This window comes from Triticum aestivum, chromosome 1B, assembly GCF_018294505.1.
Source record: "Triticum aestivum cultivar Chinese Spring chromosome 1B, IWGSC CS RefSeq v2.1, whole genome shotgun sequence".
Classification (NCBI taxonomy): Eukaryota; Viridiplantae; Streptophyta; class Magnoliopsida; order Poales; family Poaceae; genus Triticum; species Triticum aestivum.
The window spans coordinates 468,871,642-468,879,439 of record NC_057795.1 but is presented as its reverse complement, the minus strand read 5'-3'; positions in this window follow the sequence as shown (position 1 = coordinate 468,879,439).

Genomic DNA, 7,798 nt, shown 5'->3' with positions numbered 1-7,798 from the left:
TGTAAATGCAGGCTTCTCCATAAGTCTGCATAAACCCAAACGCCTTGATCATCTCATCAAAGCGAATGTTCCAACTCCGAGATGCTTGCACCAGCCCATAAATGGATCGCTGGAGCTTGCACACTTTTTTAGCATTCTTAGGATCGACAAAACCTTTCGGCTGCATCATATACAGCTCTTCCTTAAGATAACCGTTAAGGAATGCCGTTTTGACGTCCATCTGCCATATCTCATAATCATAGTATGCGGCAATTGCTAACATGATTCGGACGGACTTAAGCTTCGCTACGGGAGAGAAAGTCTCATCGTAGTCAATCCCTTGAACTTGCCGATAACCCTTAGCGACAAGTCGAGCTTTATAGATGGTGACATTACCATCTGCGTCCGTCTTCTTCTTAAAGATCCATTTGTTTTTTATCGCTCGCCGATCATTGGGCAAGTCAGTCAAAGTCCATACTTTGTTTTCATACATGGATTCTATCTCGGATTGCATGGATTCTAGCCATTTGTTGGAATCTGTGCCCGCCATTGCTTCTTCATAGTTCGAAGGTTCACCGTTGTCTAACAACATGATTTCCAGGACAGGGTTGCCATACCACTCTGGTGTGGAACGTGTCCTTGTGGACCTACGAAGTTAAGTAGCAACTTGATCGGAAGTACCTTGATCATCATCATTAATTTCCTCTCCAGTCGGTGTAGGCATCACAGGAACGTTTTCCTGAGCTGCACTACTTTCCGGTTCAAGAGGTAGTACTTCATCGAGTTCTACTTTCCTCCCACTTACTCCTTTCGAGAGAAACTCTTTTTCCAGAAAGGATCCGTTCTTGGCAACAAAGATCTTGCCCTCGGATCTTAAGTAGAAGGTATACCCAATGGTTTCCTTAGGGTATCCTATGAAGACGCATTTTCCCGACTTGGGTTCGAGCTTTTCAGGTTGAAGTTTCTTGACATAAGCATCGCATCCCCAAACTTTTAGAAACGACAGCTTAGGTTTCTTCGCAAACCATAATTCATACGGTGTCATCTCAATGGATTTAGACGGTGTCCTATTCAAAGTGAATGTAGTTGTATCTAGAGCATATCCCCAAAATGATAGCGGTAAATCGGTAAGAGACATCATAGATCGCAGCATATCCAATAGAGTGCGATTACGACGTTCGGACACACCGTTACGCTGAGGTGTTCCAGGCGGCGTGAGTTGTGAAACGATTCCACATTTTCTTAAGTGTGTACCAAATTCGTGACTTAAATATTCTCCTCCACGATCCAGTCGTAAGAATTTTATCTTTCGGTCACGTTGATTCTCTACTTCATTCTGAAATTCCTTGAACTTTTCAAAGGTCTCAGACTTGTGTTTCATCAAGTAGACATACCCATATCTACTCAAGTCATCAGTGAGAGTGAGAACATAACGATATCCTCCGCAAGCCTCAACGCTCATTGGACCACACACATCAGTATGTATGATTTCCAATAAGTTGGTTGCTCGCTCCATTGTTCCGGAGAACGGGGTCTTGGTCATTTTGCCCATGAGGCATGGTTCGCATGTGTCAAATGATTCATAATCTAGAGACTCTAAAAGTCCATTAGCATGGAGCTTCTTCATGCGCTTGACACCAATGTGACCAAGGCGGCAGTGCCACAAGTATGTGGGACTATCATTATCAACTTTACATCTTTTGGTATTCACACTATGAATATGTGTAACATTATGTTCGAGATTCATTAAGAATAAACCATTGACCATCGGGGCATGACCATAAAACATATCTCTCATATAAATAGAACAACCATTATTCTCGGATTTAAATGAGTAGCCATCTCGTATCAAACGAGATCCAGATACAATGTTCATGCTCAAACTTGGCACTAAATAACAATTATTGAGGTTTAAAACTAATCCCGTAGGTAAATGTAGAGCTAGCGTGCCGACGACGATCACATCGACCTTGGAACCATTCCCGACGCGCATCGTCACCTCGTCCTTCGCCAGTCTCCGCTTATTCCGCAGCTCCTGCTGTGAGTTACAAATGTGAGCAACGGCACCGGTATCAAATACCCAGGAGTTACTACGAGTACTGGTAAGGTACACATCAATACATGTATATCAAATATACCTTTAGTGTTGCTGGCCTTCTTGTCCGCTAAGTATTTGGGGCAGTTCTGCTTCCAGTGACCCTTCCCGTTGCAATAAAAGCACTCAGTCTCAGGCTTGGGTCCATTCTTTGACTTCTTCCCGGCAACTGGCTTACCGGGCGCAGCAACATCTTTGCCGTCCTTCTTGAAGTTCTTCTTACCCTTGCCCTTCTTGAACTTAGTGGTCTTATTGACCATCAACACTTGACGTTCTTTCTTGATTTCAACCTCTGCTGACTTCAGCATTGAAAATACTTCAGGAATGGTCTTCACCATCCCCTGCATATTGTAGTTCAACACAAAGCTCTTGTAGCTCGGTGGGAGCGACTGAAGGATTCTATCAATGACCGCCTCGTCCGAGAGGTTGATCTCCAGCTGGGACAGGCGGTTGTGCAACCCAGACATTTTGAGTATGTGCTCACTGACAGAACTGTTTTCCTCCATCTTACAACTATAGAACTTGTCGGAGACTTCATATCTCTCGACCCGGGCATGAGCTTGGAAAACCATTTTCAGCTCCTCGAACATCTCATATGCTCCATGTTTCTTGAAACGCTTTTGGAGCCCCGGTTCTAAGCTATAAAGCATGCCGCACTGAACGAGGTAGTAATCATCAGCACGTGATTGCCAGGTGTTCATAACGTCTTGGTTCTCTGGGATGGGTGCTTCACCTAGTGGTGCATCTAGGACATAATCTTTCTTGGCTGCTATGAGGATGATCCTCAGGTTCTGGACCCAGTCCGAATAGTTGCTGCCATCATCTTTCAGCTTAGTTTTCTCTAGGAACGCGTTGAAGTTCATGTTGACATGAGCGTTGGCCATTTGATCTACAAGACATATTTTGCAAAAAATTTTAGACTAAGTTCATGATAATTAAGTTCATCTAATCAAATTATTTAATGAACTCCCACTCAGATTAGACATCCCTCTAGTCATCTAAGTGTTACACGATCCGAGTCGACTAGGCCGTGTCCGATCATCACGTGAGACGGACTAGTCATCATCGATGAACATCTCCATGTTGATCATATCTTCCATACGACTCATGTTCGACCTTTCGGTCTCTATGTTCCGAAGCCATGTCTGTACATGCTAGGCTCGTCAAGTTAACCCTAAGTGTTCTGCATGTGTAAATCTGTCTTACACCCGTTGTATGTGAACGTAAGGATCTATCACACCCGATCATCACGTGGTGCTTCGAAACGACGAACTTTAGCAACGATGCACAGTTAGGGGGAACACTTTCTTGAAATTATTATAAGGGATCATCTTATTTACTACCGCCATTCTAAGTAAACAAGATGCATAAAACATAATAAACATCGCATGCAATTATATAGTAGTGACATGATATGGCCAATATCATATAGCTCCTTCGATCTCCATCTTCGGGGCTCCATGATCATCTTCGTCACCGGCATGACACCATGATCTCCATCATCATGATCTCCATCACTGTGTCTTCATGAACTTGTCACGCCAATGACTACTTCTACTTCTATGGCTAACGCGTGTAGCAATAAAGTAAAGTAATTTACATGGCGTTCTTCAATGACACGCAGGTCATACAAAAATTAAAGACAACTCCTATGGCTCCTGCCGGTTGTCATACTCATCGACATGCAAGTCGTGATTCCTATTACAAGAACATGATCTCATACATCACAATATATCATTCATCATTCATCACAACTTCTGGCCATATCACATCACATGACAATTGCTGCAAAAACAAGTTAGACGTCCTCTAATTGTTGTTGCATCTTTTACGTGGCTGCAATTGGGTTCTAGCAAGAACGTTTTCTTACCTACGAATAACCACAATGTGATTTTGTCAACTTCTATTTACCCTTCATAAGGACCCTTTTCATCTAATCCGCTCCAACTAAAGTAGGAGAGACAGACACCCGCTAGCCACTTTATGCAACTAGTGCATGTCAGTCGGTGGAACCTGTCTCACGTAAGCGTACGTGTAAGGTCAGTCCGGGCCGCTTCATCCCACAATACCGCTGAAGCAAGAAAAGACTAGTAGCGGCAAGCAAGTTGACAAGATCTACGCCCACAACAAATTTGTGTTCTACTCGTGCAATAGAGAACTACGCATAGACCTAGCTCATGATGCCACTGTTGGGGAACGTTGCAGAAAATAAAAATTTTCCTACGGTTTCACCAAGATCCATCTATGAGTTCATCTAAGCAATGAGTGAAAGGAGTGAAAGGAGAGAAGCAATCTCCCAAGGGGGGCGGCGGCCAGGGGGGTGGAGTGCCCCCCAAGGCAAGTGGTGCCCCCCCCCCCCCGCACCTAGGGTTTCCAGCCTAGCGCAGGGGGGCCAAGGGGGGGCGCACCAGCCCACTAGGGGCTGGTTCCCCTCCCACTTCAGCCAACGGCGCCCTCCGGGATGGGTGGCCCCACCCGGTGGACCCCCGGGACCCTTCGGTGGTCCCAGTACAATACCGGGTGACCCCAAAACTTTCCCGATGGCCGAAACAGCACTTCCTATATAGTTTTCTTTACCTCCGGACCATTCCGGAACTCCTCGTGACGTCCGGGATCTCACCCGGGACTCCGAACAACATTCGGTTTGCTGCATACTCATATTCATACAACCCTAGCGTCACCGAACCTTAAGTGTGTAGACCCTACGGGTTTGGGAGACATGTAGACATGGCCGAGACAGCTCTCCGGTCAATAACCAACAGCGGGATCTGGATACCCATGTTGGCTCCCACATACTCCTCGATGATCTCATCGGATGAACCACGATGTCGAGGGTTCAAGCAACCCCGTATACTATTCCCTTTGTTAGACGGTATGTTACTTGCTCGAGACTCGATCGTCGGTATCCCAATACCTCGTTCAGTCTCGTTACCGGCAAGTCACTTTACTCGTACCGTAATGCATGATCCCGTGACCAGACACTTGGTCACTTTGAGCTCATTATGATGATGCACTACCGAGTGGGCCCAGTGATACCTCTCCATAACACGGAGTGACAAATCCCAGTCTCGATCCGTGTCAACCCAACAGACACTTTCGGAGATACCTGTAGTGCACCTTTATAGTCACCCAGTTACGTTGTGACGTTTGGTACACCCAAAGCACTACTATGGTATCCAGGAGTTACACGATCTCATGGTCTAAGGAAGAGATACTTGACATTGGAAAAGCTCTAGCAAAACGAACTACACAATCTTGTGCTATGCTTAGGATTGGGTCTTGTCCATCACATCATTCTCCTAATGATGTGATCCCGTTGTCAACGATATCCAATGTCCATAGTCAAGAAACCATGACTATCTGTTGACCAACGAGCTAGTCAACTAGAGGCTTACTAGGGACGTATTGTGGTCTATGTATTCACACGTGTATTACGATTTCCGGATAATACAATTATAGCATGAATAAAAGACAATTATCATGAACAAGGAAATATAATAATATTCCTTTTATTATTGCCTCTAGGGCATATTTCCAACAGGAAAGTCCCATTCGGACATGGGACGGAGTCTTCAATCTTGTATCTTCGTAGTCTAGGAGTCCGGCCGAAGGTCATAGTCTGGCCATCCGGACACCCCCTAATCCAGGACTCCGTCAGCGGGCAAGCACAACGGGCTAAAGCTCCCCTATGATTCATACATTAAGTCAAAGCCGCCGGATTGACCAACCCGGCCCGACGCTCATCAACTAAGTTATCCGGACGACCAACTGCTCACCAACCGGCCAAGGCGGATTGCCGCCAACCGGCCCAGTGGGTGTTTCGCTCACGCTCAACGCTTCTAAGGACCCAACTCCTGCGACCGCCTCTTGAAAAACCAAACTCCTTGTCACGGACCGGAGCCTCGGCCGTCTGACTCGCGGGAGGGAAGTTTCAGAGAAGGGCAACGCATGAAGTAAGTTCAAAGAAAGCAGAAGGCAAAAAGAAAATAAACACTCACAACATTTACACATAAATGTTTCAAGCAAAGGCCCACGGCCCGAGTTCATTACACCCTGAAAACCCCCAGTGGGTGGGTGGACCTGCAACTTAACAGAGTTTTCTACAAAGATTCTCAGGCATTCCCAGCACCGCGCCACGACATCAACAACTCCCCCCGGCGGGCCTCCGGGTCCAGCGAAGCACCGGTGTTCCCTTCGGCTTCCGCGTCGCTGTAGACGCCCGTCTCCTCCGAGCTGCCCTCTGTGTCGCGAAGAAGCAAGCCGTAGTCGTCGCCGTCCACGACCGCGCCGTCTTCCATCCGTTCCGGATGGAACTCGTCGTGGAAGGCGAACTCGGCGATATAGATGGCCCGGGAGGCGATCCAGCTGGCCTGCTCCTGCAGCAACTGCTCTGAGCCAGCGCGCTGACCCATCAGCGCGTCCAGCTGAAGATCCGGATGCCAATACAGCGCGATCTGGAGCGCTATATCAGCACCGGCCCGAGCAGCGGAAACGCACCAGTCGCTAAGATGATCCGGGCCCATCTCCAACCAGCGCGCCAGACGCGAGAAGCTGCGCGGATGGACGGAGTCCGGCCACAAGGCCGCCGTCATCGCGGTGCCGGCTCGGGACAGCCGCTCCATCTGCGTCCCCAAGACCCGCAGCCGGGCCTCAGCAGCGGCAATGATCTCCGGGAAGGTCTAGGCCGTCAGCGGATCCATCCCAGACCCAACAACGTCGGTCGGGTCACGCTGATAGCGGACGGCTTCCTCCGCCAGCCACTGCGTCTCCGGAAAGGCCCCTGTAGCCAAAGAAGAAGCAAGTCAGAAGAGCAACAAAGAAGAAAGAGTGGGGTCCCAACCCGTCTAACAACGAAGAAGCATCAATTACTGGAGAAGGACTCTTCCAGGTGTTGCTCCTCGAGCAACGTACCACGTCGCTCCCGCTCCAAGACAAAGTCCCGCTCCCCGAGCGCCTTCTCTAGGTCAGCCGCCTTAGCAAGGGCCGCCTTCAGCTCGTCGTCCTTGTCTTCGGCCGCCTTCTCGGCCGCCTCACAGCGGCGAGCCTCGGCCTGACGGGCCTCCTCAGTCGTGGTGGCCTGCTCCCGCAGACGCTCCACCTCGGCCTGGAGCCGGCCCTTGTCATCGACCAGCTGGCCGCGCTGCTGGTCCGCCTCGACTAGGGCCCGCTGCGTCTCCACCACCTTGGCGGCCTCCGCCTTAAGAAGCTCCACCTCGGCCTCGAGACGGCTCTTGTGACCCACCAGCTACTCGTGTAGCCGGTTGGCCTCGTCAAGAGACCGCCGGGCCGCGGCCGCCTCTGCCCTCGCCTGCGCCACCTCGACGCCGAGACGACCAGAATCAGCGACAAGCCGGTCATAGTGATGACCAGCCCGGAGTAGTCGGGTCCGCCAAGACAGCACCTCGGGTGCAAAGAAGAAGAACTCAGCAGAGAGAAAGAATAAGACAAGACTTAAGATTTGGCCCAACTGTTACACAGTTGGCCCGAATCTCGGGGGCTACACCCAGTGGGTGCGCTAGCGCGCCCCCACTAGAAGAAAGAACACAACAAAGTACCTGCGGCGACGTGAAGCTCCTCCTCCTTGGCAGCAAGCTGCTCCTTGAGGTCCCGATGCTTGCCCAGGAGCCGGTTGTAGGTATCAACCCGGAAGGCGTCCAGGTGCTGAAGAAAAGAAAAAAGTCATCACAAGGCCAACACTCCTAAGGTTCGACCCAACTACTACAT